At 36.7% G+C, this 13,657-nt stretch overlaps 1 pseudogene; it reads left to right on the top strand.

The window, feature by feature from the left end:
- The first annotated feature begins 1,241 nt into the window (after positions 1–1,241).
- On the top strand, positions 1,242–3,389 carry LOC104658562 (annotated as a pseudogene).
- The last annotated feature ends 10,268 nt before the right edge of the window (positions 3,390–13,657 follow it).

The following is a 13,657-nucleotide window of genomic DNA, read 5'->3' as shown; positions in this document are numbered from 1 at the left end:
GAAGCTCTTAAAATTAAAGATATTTCTAAAATTAAACTTTAAAAATTGACAAATTAGAAAAGTTAAGATATATACCAAATAAATAAAAAAAGGACAAAATGAGGAAAACAACATGTGATCCAATACACAATAAATAAAATCTTAATAAAGAGAGCAAAGAAAATAAAAGCTAATAAAAGAAAACTTCTCAGAAAGATGTGTCTAAGCTGCTTAGCCTTGGCCAATGCCCAAAAGAATAAGTGACAAAAATTCTGAAAGATAAAGAGTGGATCCTAAATTTTTCCCTAGAGAAAGAGTTTACAAACAAATTAATTAGTTGGATTTGAGTCACAATTATCATGAGCATGCATGTAGATTGATATCACATGTGTAAGAAAAATGATCTCAGAAGGAAGGACAGAGGTAAAAAAACATAAGCAGAAAATTACATACATATAGGTAAATCAAAGAAACAAGACGAGGTCAAATAGAAAGCTTACTACGCTTATTAAAATCTTGTTAATTTTATCTTACTAAACTGAACTATAAAAACATGTAAGATGTGAAGAGTGATTGAAGCTTAAGTGTTCTAAAGCTTTTGCACTGTGAAAGATAAATATAATTATATACTTTAAATTTAGATTTTAACCTTATTGACTTAGGTATGTATAATAAAGTTTCAAGCACCACCACTAAAAGTATATAATTAGAGTGTGACTACCTAATTATTAAAATTGTGATGGAAATTTGGAATGAAAAATTTGTACTGCGTGAAAGAGTCAAATCAAAATAAGAAAAGATTAAAAAGTATATAAAAAGTTGGACAAATTGAATATGCAAAATATTTAGATAGAAGTAAATTTAAATGTCAGGAATTATAATAAATGAAAACAAATTTTCTAGTTAATTAGAAAAATTGGCTACTCTATTTCTAAGCCATAACTAATATGTAAGAACCCAGAGGAACCCAAATCTTTGGGTTCCTCATCTGTAGATTCAACCAACCACAAATAAAAAATCTCAGGGAAAAAATAAATAAATAAATAACAATAAAAAATAATGCAAACAAAATACGGTATAACAGTTATTTATATAACATTTACATTGTATTAGCTATTATAAATAATCTAGAGATGACTTAAAGTACATGGGAGAAAGTCCATAGATTTATATAAGGGACTTCAGTATCCTCGGATTTTGGTATACACAGAGATCCTATAATCAATCCCCCACAGATACACAGGGACAACTGTAAAGTTAATATGTGTTACAAGGGATTATGTATTAGACAAGAAGGTAAGTTTAACACTTAAAGTATGATTGTGAAACTGGTCATATGCTTAAATCACAATGCAATTTAAGTTAGATGTCAGTATCAGATACAAAGTTACTCTCCTAACTGTGACATTTTTAAATCCACTTGGATGTATCTCCAAATGAACTTCTCCCATAACATAAAAATGGAAGTCAATGAAAATACCGCATATTGAAACAAAGCAAAAGGATATGTAACTGCCTGAAGGGTTTTTTACTGCCTGCCTGAAAGACAAAATTACTTCACTGAGAAAACAAAGAGTTTAAGTCACATGAAGACACCAAGGGGGCAGATGGACTTACTACTCAAAGTTGTTCAAGGACAGTTTGGTGGGCTGGGTACTAGGGAATGGGGAATGTTGATTGGTTGGGGATGAAATCAGAGGGGTATGGAAAGCAGTAAAGCTGTGCTGAGTCAGCCTCTGGGTGGGGGCCACAGGACCAGTTAAGGTATGAGTTTCAGGGCTGGGTGGAGTCAACTGGTCATGAGAAATGCAAAAGTCTGAAGAGACTCTCAAAGGGCCAATCTTTGGTTCTACAATAGTGATGTTATCTATAGGAGTGATTAAGGAAGTCACAAATCTTGTGACCATAACAATGACTGGTTATCAGTGTACTCTGCCTACATCTTAGCAGAATTCAGGCTCCCCTCATAAACATAACCTTGTAGACTTTCATTAATTTTACAAAGGCAGTTTAGTTTTGGGAGGAGCTATTATCATCTTTGCTTTAAAGTTAAACTATAAGTTCTTCTCCAAGTTAGCTTGGCGTATGCCCAGGAGTGACCAAGGACATCTTGGAGGTTAGAAGTAAGATGAAATCAACTGTGTCAAACTTCTCTTACTGTCAATAATTTTGCAAAGGTGGTGTCAGGTATATTTTTAAAATTATGGATATAATATTTACATTAGTAAAGGATAAAAGGATAAAAATCGTGAGCAAAATGTTCAGCTTGTCTGAAAAAGGAACACAAAATAAAGGCAAGAAGAAATAACTAACATGAGAATATAAATTACTAAATTAGAGAATCAAGATTCAATAGAGAAGATGAACAAAACCAAACTTGTCAGTGGAAAAAAAAATGAAAAGAATTAATAAAAGAGGCAGATTTTTCTCGAGTATTATAAAAAAGTACAGATGTAGATACACAATAAAATGGAGAATAAAATGAACACTGATATGCCATTGAAACCATCATTGCAAAATTATGACCGAGAGAGTGAAAGAGATCTAACCTAACCAACTACATCTTGCTTCTAACCTCCAACCTGTTCTTGTTCATTCCTGGGCATAGGCTGAACTTTGAGAGGAACTTAGTTTATAGTTTAAAACAAAGATAACAGCCCTTTCCCAAAACAAACCTCCTTCTTGCCTAAGAAGCAGACTCTCTTTGTAGGACTAAGAAATTAGCCACAAGATTAGAAACTACGGTTTAGAAGTCATGCAGCTGGAGGCTACAAGATTCTGACCCACCCTAAACTGCTTCTAAGATTAGTGCTTGAGAGGATAGAGGAGCCACCCCGGCGGCAGTAAGGGGCTGGGGTGGGGGCCCAGGACAGAGAGGCAGCAAAGATCCTGTTCTGGCGCCCCGTGTCCGCACAACTTTCAGCACAGAGCAGGTCCGCGCCTTGGAGGGCGTCTTCTGGCACCACCAGTACCTGGGCCCTCTGGAGTAGAAGGGGCTGGCCAAGGAGATGCAGCTCTCAGAAGTCCAGATAAAAACCTGGTTTCAAAACCTCCGGATGAAACACTAAGGGCAAATGCAGGACTCAGAGCTGAACAGCCCTTTCTCAGGGTCACTCCACGAACCCAGGCTTTCCACTCACCGTCTTCCGGTCTTGCCAAGGGCCTGCAGCTGCTGTGCCCTTGGGCTCCCCTGCCAGGGGATGATGCCCCCTGGCTCCTGGGGGTCTCTGCCAGGTGGAACAAGAGCCTCTGGCCTCTGCGTGGGCTTCCTGCTGCGGGCAGCCTCTGGTGTACCACCCCCCAAGCCCAGGAAGTGGCGTGGATACGCTGGGACCAGCCCTGTCCACAGGGCCCTGTCCACAGGGCCCTGGGGCCTGTGTGCTCTGCCAGAGACAGCGGCTGCATTTTGAGCAAGCGCGTCTGACTCCATGTCTCCCACACACGCGGCCTGTGCAGATGGCACCTGGCACCTACGCGGAAGACTCAGCTGTTCTGCTTACATCTTGGCGGCACCTTTCACCCTGACCCACGCAAAGGTTCTAGAGATTTCTGGAGAATACATTTGTTAAAGCCACCTCTTCACTGAAAGTTACCAAAAGGGTTGGTTTAGGAAGTAAATGAAAGGTCGGTGAACAGAGTCAAAGGCAGAAGTGGGCTTGTTATGGGTAGGGCTTTCAGCATATGATAAAAGGATAATTTGTTTTTAAAAATGTGTTGGAAAAACTGGTTTTCCAGTTGGAAAAAGTAAAGGTTGTAACCTTTGTGTGTAAAAAAGAAAACCATGAAGGATTGGAAGGGAATGCAGGTGTCGTATTTATAACCTTGTGGTTCGAGTTCCTCCTAACAAGGACTCCAAAGCTGGAAAGCAGGAGGGAACAAAGGTGAAAATTAAGGCGGGGTGGTGGGGCCCTGCAGTGCGGTCTAGGCCTTGCGTGAGCCAGAACTGTGCCCACAGCCTGCTGGGGGCTGCTCTTCTCCGGCCAGGGAAAGCGGGGCAGCCGGGACCTGTGACTGCCTGGACTGAAGCCGTCCCGCACGTCCCCACCCTCCAGCTTGTGCTCACCTGTCCCCCTCCGCGCAGCAGCCTCGGGACAAAACAGAGTGACTCAAAGACAGCACTTCCTGCAGAAACTCCGGAAGTGCCCAGAATGGGAGGCACGGAAGCCCCTCCCGGGAGGACTCTCCCTCATCGAAGGACTGAACGTTCCTGGTGCAGACTCCTGACTGCACGCACCGAAACTTAGACAAGCGCGCATCCGTCCACGTCGCCTCAGAGTGCCCAGGAGGTAGGCAGCGCAGGGCGCCCAGATAGACGGGTTCAGCCTGCAGGACTGCGAGGCGACCTGTGAAACCGACCTAGGCATCCCAACAGGAACAAAAGCATGGTCCTGTGGCCGTGTCCACGGCAAGTTCCACTTTCCCCTTGCTCATTTCTGCATTGTTGGAAGTGTTTTCAAACAGCACGTGCTTTTATAATACCACCTCAGGTAAGAGTGGAAGAGCTGCTGTGTGTCCTAGCGAGTGAGGGTGTGAAGGAAGCCTGGGGGAAGCCCTCGGAGGGCAGTGGTTGGACAGGGGCTCCTGGGTGTGGCCTGGACAGCACTGATTTGTGGATGTGGATGGGGGCACATTGTCCGTGAGAAAAGTACAAGTGCGACGCAAAAAAAAAAAAAAAAAAAAAAAAAATCAATGCTTGAGATACTTTCCAGACCCTGCACTTGATGGTTCAGCTAGCACCCCCCAGATCAATCAAGTGGCTCTTCTAATCTTGTGGCCCTCATCCAGGAACTGACTCAGCACAAGAAGACAGCTTTGACTCCCTGTGATTTTGTCTCTGACCTGACCAGTTAGCACTCCCAGCTCACTGGCCTCCCCCTACCCATTAAGTCGTCTTTAAAAACTCTGCTCCGCGAATGCTCTGGGAGACTGTCATGAGTAATAATAAAACTCCAGTCTCCCACACAACCAGCCAGCTCTGTGTGTATCACTCTCTCTCTATTGCAATTCCCCTGTCTTGATAAATCAGCTCTGTCTAGGTGGCGGGCAGGGTAAACCCACTGGGCAGTTACACTATTACACAGAGTTTATGAAATGTAATATTCTTCAATCTGTTTTAATAGTTTACATATTTGCAGTCATGTTTTAATTTTCTATAACTTTTGAAATTTCTGACTTAAAGCTGTTTATAATGCCTTTTCAATCTTGATCTTAAATTTATTACTGCCCAACAGAACATTTTTGAGCAAATAGTAATTTCTATTGATTTCTAAAATAAGCTACAATTTAATTACAGTTACAAGTAGAGCTTAGTGGTTTCAACTGCTAAGAAATATAAGCTAACTTTTATATATCTATGTTACCATATAAACTACATGCTATATGACAATATGACAGTATGGTTATATACCTTTATACTTATATATAAATATGTACCTATAGAATATACAATGTGTATGTGTATTCACAATGCAAGATAAGAAAAAGATTAGTGATACTAAAATGACATTTCAAATGATACCATCATGATGGAGTTGAAAAATATAAATTAAACCTTGTCATAATTACCAGTGACAGTGTTACGTTTGATGCACTCCATAAACAGATTCTTTTTGTAAATTCAGTATTAATTTTTACTTAAACTTTCAGTGTTTGTAGAATTCCATTTTGTTTCTATTTTTCTTTTATTGATGACCTAATTTCAGAATCTGCATTTGTGCTAATTAAATAGTTTCACGAATTCACTAATCACTTAAAACATGTGGCTATAATGTATATGTGTATGTGTGTATATCCTTATATATGTGAATATATATTCATTTGTTTATAACAAACTTTTTAGTAAGGGACTAATGATTTTATTATTCGCCTTTTAATATCGAAGCAATGTGCAATTATAAACCATCTGAAGTTCTACGAAGGGAAATCAGGGAATACCTCTGATTTCATTGATCTGTACTTATCAAAGTATACCTGCAAGGGATTGGATAATAGCTATCATCCATTTCTTGTCAACATAAATACCTGAAGGTTTTTTTTTCCTTAAATAATTCTACAAGTAATAACAACTCAAAAATACAAATCTTTTTGTAACAATTTGACTAATCTAAATATTACATGGCTCAGAGAGAGTGTAATTTTAACACAAAAATACGTGCAATGCAAATAGGTAATTATTAAGGATCATTATTTTGAAAGACAACAAAACAAAGCAAGATGGAAATGGGCATTTTTGAGGAAGACCATGTAGGTAATGTACCGGTTGTCCCTAACTTAGGACGGTTTGACTTAAAATTTTTCAGACTTTTCGATGAATCGAAAGTCATGTGCCTTCATACGGGTACTTTGAGTACCCATACAAACATTCTGTTTTCTACATTCAGTGGAGTATTTAATAAATTGCATGAGATATTCAACATTTTATTATGAAATAGGCTTTTTTTAGATGATTTTGCTCAAATGTAGGCTAATGTAAGTGTTCTGAGAATATTTAAAGTTGGTTAGGCTAAGCTATGATGTTTGGTAGGTTAGGTGTATTAAATGCATTTGACTTAAGGATATTTTCAACTTAAGATACAGTTATTGGGACTTGACCCCATTGTAAGTCAAGAAAAATCTGTATTTCCCATTACTTTTTTTTTTTTTTTTTTTTTTTTTTTTTTTTTTTGAGACGGAGTCTCGCTCTGTCACCCAAGCTGGAGTGCAGTGGCCGGATCTCAGCTCACTGCAAGCTCCGCCTCCTGGGTTTACGCCATTCTCTTGCCTCAGCCTCCCGAGTAGCTGGGACTACAAGCGCCCGCCACCTCGCCCGGCTAGTTTTTTATATTTTTTAGTAGAGACGGGGTTTCACCGGGTTAGCCAGGATGGTCTCGATCTCCTGACCTTGTGATCCGCCCGTCTCGGCCTCCCAAAGTGCTGGGATTACAGGCTTGAGCCACCGCGCCCGGCCCCATTACATTTTTAAAAGACTGCACAGGGTGAAGTAACCTATAGATTCCTGTGACTATTTTAATTATTCTCTCTAGCTTTGATGATAAACCTACTTTCACAGCCAAATTAATATTTTTCCCACCAACAAATGAGTATTTTTCCACTTAACATGAGGATTTTTTTCCTGTATTTTTCCCTGTATATGTTTTATTTTACATAAACTACCAATGTATTTTTATCGTGTTGCTGCTAAAATAAATGTAAGTCCTATGTTCTATAATTAAATTTTACATGATATGTTACTGTATTAGGCTGCACAAAATAGGGTTTTTAAAAAATCCTTATAATCAGAAAAATACTATAAAACATAGATTTCCTTTCTGAGCATGCTTTATTACTAGTAATTTCTGCTAATTTTTCACTTGGCTTTGTTTGACATTGCTGGTGCTTTAGTTTTAAAGTTAAAAACCAGATGTAGTGGTCACACACCTTTAATCCCAGCTGCTTGAGAGGCTGAGGTGCAAGGATTGATTTGAGTCCAGGAGAACAAGACTAGACTGGGCAACATACTGATATACCCCTCTCAAAAAAGAAAGAAAATTTAAAAAGTTAGATACATGAATTATTGAGTGAGTATTAGATGTGTAACAAGGCTTCTAGTATAAATTTATATTCACATGTATTAAAGGATATACATATTTCTAGATAAACATTCAAATTTTTTCACAATGAAATTGAGAGTTGCATATGCTGTGGTGCTCTGGTGAGGGCAGCAAAATATTCAACCTGATTTCATTTGAATTAAAAAAAATTTTAATTGACAGTAATTGTATATATAGAACACAATGTGGTGTCTTGATATGTGTATACACTGTGGAATAATTAAATCAAGCTACATGTCCATCACTTCATATACTTACCATTTTTTATGGTGAGAATATTTCAAATGTACTAAAGCAGTTTTGAAATGTGCAATACATTGTTTTTAACAATAGTCACCATACTGTTATAGATCTCAAACATTTATTTCCCCATCTGTGTGAATTTATATACCAGTTACCATCAAATCTGTATTTCATTCCCACTACCCTACCCTAGCTTTTGGTCAGCATCATTCTAATTTCTGCGTCTATGAGATCAACATTTTTTAGATTCTATATACAAGTGAAATAATGGAATATTTGTCTTTCTATACCTAGCTTCTTTCACCTAGAATAATGTCCTACAGACTTATCCATGTTGTCACAAATGACAGAATCCTCCTTTTATAAGGCTGAATAGTATTCCATTGTGTATGTATCTCAGATTTTCTTTGTTCATTCATCCCTTGATAGACGCTCTAGTCAATTCAAAATTTTGCCATTGTAAATAATGCTTCAGTGAATAAGAGAGTACAGATGTCTCTTCAACATACTGATTTCAATTTATTTGGATATACACCTAGAACTGTGATTGCTGGATCATATGGCAGTTTTACTTTTAGTTTTTGAGGAACCTAATTACATTTTGATTTTAAAAGGTAGGTACTCATCTGTACAAACTACAGGCTATTGGAAAATCTGAACTGTAGCTCTTTAGTCCAAAAGAAAGCATTCCCAGAAAAACAACTGTATTTCATATCAGAACAATTACTGTATCATTATTGTTTTCTAAATCAGAGAAGCTGTATTCTTGAATTCATTCATTCATTCTTCACCAGCATTAATATATCACAGTTACAGACCTACCGGAAACCTTAGGAATCACCTAATATAAACTCAAAAGATGTGAATATATCTGTAGTTGATATCTAGAAAAAATGTACACTGTTAGTAGTTCTGGAAAAAAATGCAGTAGTTCATATGTTGCATGCATGCTTTCTAATCTTTTTCCTTTTTATTTTATTTTTTTTTTTGTGAGACAGAGTCTTGCTCTGTCATCAAGGCTGCATGAAGAAACTTAAGTTCAAACTCGCATTATTGGAGTTTCCACTGTGACAAAATTGAAGTGGCTTTAGAAATCTGAAATGAAAACTTAACATTTCAGTCTTTTTAGTGATGTGCTGTATGTTTCTAGTTACATCAATAGTATAATAATTTGTGGAAAGCACCCCCCACCCAGTGAAAATATTTCAAGGAGCTCAGAGCATGTCTCTTGCTATCTTCCTATTTGCTATTTTAAGAAGTGATTTTCATATATGTTTAAGTGATACCATAATTTTGAACATCAGTAAGTCAGCTGTCCATAGTTGTAGCTCCCATATCAGTTAAACCAACTTTGAATGGAGAAATATTTTAAAAAGTAAAAATAAACAATAATACAACAATAAGTACTAACAAAAATTTAAAAATACTTTTAGTATAGCAACTATTTCCACTGCATTAGTTATTATAAGAAATTTAGAAGTGATTTAAAGAACATGGGAGGATGTGCATAGGTTATATGCAAAAACTATGGCATTTTATATGAGGTACTTCAACATAGGTGGATTTTGGTATCTTCGGGGGACCACTCTTCCACAGATAAGGAGGGACAGCTGCATATACTTCTAGTTGATAAAGCTCAGAAATTACAAATTCATCCTATTCTCTGAGCCACTAAAGGAAAAAAGAATTAGTGATGTTGTATCTTATTTGACACATAGAATTACAAATCTGATATTGGTGATATATTTTAATTTGGAGACTCAGAATAAATATATACTGTGAACCTACTAAAAGTGAGTGCAAAACATAATTCAATTTTAAAGTACATACAGCCTAAGCAAGAAAATCAGTTAGTGGTATGTTATAAATTAAGAAAAGTATATGTTGAAATGTTTGGTATTTGGGAATTTATAATTTATAGACAAATGAGAAGCAAAGACATACAGCAAAAAAGAAGTTCAAATAAGTTAATTTCATGTTGTAATTATCATCCATTTATTCATTTGAAAATTTATTTATTTTATTTTTTACTTTTATTTTTTTTTCGAGATGGAGTCTCGCTCTGTCACCCAGGCTGGAATGCCACAATATCTGCTCACTGCAACCTCCGCAGTGATTCAAGTGATTCTCCCAGGTTCAAGCGATTCTCCTGCCTCAGCCTTCCGAGTACTCGGACTACAGGAGCCCGCCACCACGCCCATCTAATTTTTATATTTGTAGTAGAGACGGGGTTTCGCCAAGTTTGCCAGGTTGGTCTCGATTTCCTGGCCTCAGGTGATCCGCCCGCCTCTGCCTCCCAAAGTGCTGGGATTACAGGCATCCGGCCTTACTTGAAAATTTATTTTGGTTATCTACTTTGTTTAAGTTTTGTATTCTCATTCCCTGTAGGCAATGTCTGGGGAAGATATATAGTGGTTAGAAGGTAAATTCATGTGAGTAAAATCAGAATTAAAGAACTTACGTAGATGTACTTTCCAGGGCTTTACTCTTCTCCTTAAAGTTATTAGACAGCCTTTGTCTCTGACTTTCCTCATGTTTTGCTCCATTTCTAATGCTTTTCTCTTGTTTTTAAGTTTTCAGCTGTGATACTACTCAAATGCTATCAGTTTTATTTACCCAAAGAGTTAGTATTTAGTATGAGTAGCACATATATAAGGTGATGTATCACATACTAATTTGAAAGTATAACTTCCAATCTATAGTCAGTAAATGAATCTTGTTATTGTGCTTCATATAATGTACCAACTACATTATTATTTTTAACACTGGTGTGTGTGTGTGTGTGTGTGTATATATATTCATACATATACATAAATTCAAAGTTTACAATGTGTCATATGAGATGGTACTTACATATAATAGAAGTTTGACTATGATGAGACTGGTAGGGAAATGTGCCATGTGAATTATATTAAGTTTACACTTAGGTTTATTAGAGAATAAGCATTAAAAAGGGGCCATCCTTTTGCAGAATTTTCTATGGGTCTAATGTTTGGTTTTTACACTCCTCTAACATGTTTCCATCATAATCTTAACAACTATCAGATGTTTTGATAAAAAATACTGTTTGGAGAATCAGATGAAGGTTCTAGGTATGCATTTGGGTTTTGCTCAGCCGACTTCCTATAGTTTTTCCTTTTAAATATTTTACAAACAGCCAAAAGCAAGTAAAATAATGGTGCACTTAGATAGCTAAGATACAGTGATTTATAGTTGATAAAGCTTCATTATGTACATCAATTCTCTAATCCTCATAATATACACAGGAGTTAGGTAGGGCATGATTAAAGTGAGTTGTGCATCTTTTATTTTTCGAGCTACAAAGAGTGATTAAATTTATTTTTAAGCATTAATTATTATCCTTTGGGATCTAAGTTCCTCCACCTATTTCAATTATGTTTGGCATATTTTCTACCTCAAGTTTTTACTAAGTTCTGAGAAATGTTAACCTTAATTTTTATAATTTTTAAATCTTGTAGCTCAATAGTTGGCTAACATTGAAAACCTCTCTTTCCCTCTTTTCTTCGTATTATTCTCTCTGTTTTTCTTTTTGTTTTAAAATTTATTTTAATTGAGACATAAAATTGTATATATTTATTGTGTCTAATATGTTATTTTGAAATATGTAGACATTGTAAAATGATTAAATGTAGCTAATTGACAAATGCATTACTTCACATACTCATTATTTTTGGACAGTGGGTGAGAAAACTTAAAATTTACTCCCTTAACAATATTTAAGAATACAATACATTGTTATGAACTATAGTCACCATTCTGTGCAATATATCTTTTGTACTTATCTTTCCTATCTGAAGTTTTGTATCCTTTGACCAACATCTCAAACTTCCTTCCACCAATTAATAATAAATAAATAAGGAAAGCCTGGCCAATGTGGTGAAATCCCGTCTTGACTGAAAAATACAAAAATTAACCTGGAGTGGTGATGCACGCCTGTAATCCCAGCTACTCAGGAGGCTGAGGCAGGAGAATCACTTGAACCCTGGAGGTGGAGGTTTCGGTGAGCTGAGATTGCGCCACTGCACTCCAATCTGGGTGACAGAGTGAGACTCTGTCTCTAAATAAATAAATAATTAAATAATATATTTTAAAAGAAATAACAAGAGCCCAATCGAAGCACTGTTTTGCATAGAATATAAATATTTCCTCTAGAGTATTATCTTTGAAGACATGGACATGTATATTTCACCTCGTTCTACATGTGAAATAGTTCAAATTTACCATCATTCATTGTACAATTATGAGCATTTTTAAGCTTCTTAACCTTTTATTTAAAAGATAGAGTAATAGATATATAATACTATTTGAAGGAAGTTTCTAAAGCATATGGGGTCCATTTATATTTCTGGACTATGAACATTTTGAACATGGATTACATCAGATAATTAAAGAGTTCTATGCAGATTATTGGATCTTGGCAACCTATACATTCTTTGAGCACAGTGGTGTTAATTGACTGAAAAAATACTACAAAAACAGTCTTACAAACTCATGTGGGCTGGGCGCAATGGCTCATGCCTGTAATCCCAGCACTTTGGGAGGCCGAGACAGACAGATCATGAGGTCAGGAGTTCGAGACCAGCCTGGCCAATATAGTGAAACCCCATCTCTACTAAAAGTACAAAAAAATTAGCCGGGCATGGTGGTGGGCACCCATAATCCCAGCTCCTTGGGAGGCTGAGGCAAGGAGAATCACTTGAACTTGGGAGGCAGAGTTTGCAATGAGCCAAAATCACGCCATTGCACTCTAGCCCGGGTGTGACAGTCTAAGACTCTGTCTCAAAAAAACAAAACAAAACAAAAAAGCTCATGTGCTTGCTCTATGGAGATAATATAGCTTCCATAATATTGACATATCTCAGTGTCTTTTATATGAAAGCCTACATTGAAGACATCTTTCTAAATTCAGTGCCTTTGAAAACATTTTGTTTTCCTAAGAAAACTACAAGTTTCCTCCTGATATTATGAAGTAACTCCCAATGTAGTATTTTATTTTCAGAATTTGGCCACTTTCCAAAGGATATTTAAAAATGTCCTGCACCCCATGTACATTTTATAAATGGTGATACACTATTTTGAAAGGTAAAATGTGTTTAGTTAAAAGGAGGGGGCATGAGCTGGGGTGATTAATAACTTACAAGCACTTTTTAAAAATTATGCCATCCTTACTAGCAGAGTGTGAAAAAAGAAAATACCACAATTCTATGAATTTAGCATCTTGTGAGTAGAAATATGGAATACAACTTACATATAAGCATGCCCTTTTAAACTAGCAAAAGTGCAAAAGTGGTATTTCCCATTTTTACTTCAGACACCATTTACTTTACACATCAGGTGTAAACCTGTAACCACATTAAAATGGCTCTAAGGACCTTATGGTCTGCAGGTTGGGTGCTGATAGCCTTTTCCAGTTTGTAGTTTCCCTAAGAATGTGGTTAGACTATACTTATATTTTGTTACCTTATTGTATGCACTTCCTGTAAACTACCTCAAATCCTTTGTGGAACTAGACATGCTCTTAATTAATTGCCTAATTCTGTGCAGCTGCACTGTGCCATGCCCTCTACCAGATGCTGGAAATACAAAGATAAACATGACATAATCCCTTTTTTCAAGTTGAAAATCCAGCCAATGTAACTCCCATTTTTGTGACACTTTGGAATAGCAAACTCTTCCACATTATCATATTTGGTATACACACATGGGAAATTTACAAAGTGCGTTAGGAGTATGTTTACTCTTTCTGGGCACTGAACTGAAACAATTATTTTTTTCAAAAATAGATCCACTGGGAAAATCTAGCTAATGTGTGAATACTCAAATCT

The sequence above is a fragment of the Rhinopithecus roxellana genome, chromosome 18 (assembly GCF_007565055.1).
Source record: "Rhinopithecus roxellana isolate Shanxi Qingling chromosome 18, ASM756505v1, whole genome shotgun sequence".
Classification (NCBI taxonomy): Eukaryota; Metazoa; Chordata; class Mammalia; order Primates; family Cercopithecidae; genus Rhinopithecus; species Rhinopithecus roxellana.
This window is presented reverse-complemented; position numbering and strand designations above follow the sequence as displayed.